Source organism: Anolis sagrei, chromosome 9 (assembly GCF_037176765.1).
Source record: "Anolis sagrei isolate rAnoSag1 chromosome 9, rAnoSag1.mat, whole genome shotgun sequence".
NCBI classification, from domain to species: Eukaryota; Metazoa; Chordata; class Lepidosauria; order Squamata; family Dactyloidae; genus Anolis; species Anolis sagrei.
In genome coordinates, this window is record NC_090029.1 from 22,866,015 (window position 1) to 22,867,730 (window position 1,716).

Genomic DNA, 1,716 nt, shown 5'->3' on the forward strand with positions numbered 1-1,716 from the left:
GCCACCTCTTCATCCCAACTAGTCCCTTCCTGGCTCAAGGAGGGCTGTCAGGGAAAGGGGGGGGGGGCAGTTTGGGTATGATAGGGCACAAGGTGTATGTTTGTGTGTGTGTATTTCACTCCCTGCATAGACCTACCCTGACCAGACTCTGCCTGCCTGGAAGGGAAAGGATCCTTTCACCTTTCTTCCCACAAACCTGCTGCCATTGGATGCTGCCCAGCCTGAGTAGAGAAAGTGAAAAAAAGTATCTTTTCCCATTGATACATTTAGCAAACTATGTATTGTTGAAGGCTTTCATGGCCGGAATCACTGGCCTGAAAAACTTACAACAACCCATTTAGCAAACTGCTTGTAATCCCTAAAGGTTCAATTTTTTCCTCCACAGGAAACACCTCGATGATGTTCCAAGCAAGCATCACTGCCCTCCAAGCTGTGCCATAAAGCTGCTATTGCTTAACCGATGCTTTCTTGCATTGTTTAATACAGATTTGTAACCAGATAAAGTCTGTGTCCTATCAGCTTTTTTCTGCATCTTCCCAATGCAAATGCTGCTAAAAGGTTTCCAACTAGGCACAAGACGAGGAGGAAAAGGGAGGCCTGGGAGGCGCAAAAAAACTTTGGTGGAGAGAAAAAGTGGGGTATAAATAAACATAAATATAATAATATATTGTTAAAGGCTTTCATGGCCGGAATCACTGGGTTGTTATGAGTTTTTCAACAGGGTATAAGTAAAAATTATTATTATTATTATTATTGACACAAAAGCACAGTATGTCACAGCAAATGAGATCTATATGCTGGATTTCGTATCACAAAATCATAAGTCAAACACTTCCCAAACGTCTAGGACTGTGTGATTTATTATTATTATCATTATCATTATCATTATCATTATTAACAACTGGTGGGATCACAAGCCTAAAAAAGTTACAGAAAATGAACATATCAAACTACTCTGAAACTCCTGACCTCACAACTGTGCAAAAAAAACCAAAAACCAACAACACCAAAGTACGGATCGTCGATGTTGCAATCCCAGGCAACAGAAGAATTGATGAAAAGCAACTGGATAAGCTTACACGACGAACTGCAAAGACTCTGGCACAAACCAGTAAAGATGGTCCCAGTGGTGACCTGAACACTGGGTGCAGTGCCTAAAGTCCTTGGCCTGCACTTAAAAACAATCGGCACTGACAAAATTACCATCTGTCAGCCACAAAAAGCCACCTGACTTGGATCTGTATGCATTATTCACACAGTCCTAGCCACTTAGGAAGTGTCCGACGTGTGATCAAATACAAAAGCCAGCACAGTGATCTTGTTTGCTGTGTACTCATCTTGTTGTGTATCAAATAATAACTTTGATGCTGAGATGGACCTAGACTTGAACACAACCAGTGGGTTATAAATAAACATAACAACAACAACAACAACAACAATAATTTTTGTGATGAGATGGGCCTAGACTTGAACACTGCCAATGAGGTATAAATAAACGTAATTGTAATAGTAATGTTTATACTGAGATGGGCCTAAACTTGAACACTGTTAGCGGAGTATAAACTAACACAACAAACATAATACTAATATTAATGCTGATGTAGGCCTATACTTGAGCACTGCTTCACTCTTCTCCAGGTCAAACATACAAAAGAGCTTCCTCTTTGTTTTCCCGGGATTTTCTATCCCCAAAATGGACCTCCTGATACAAATGTT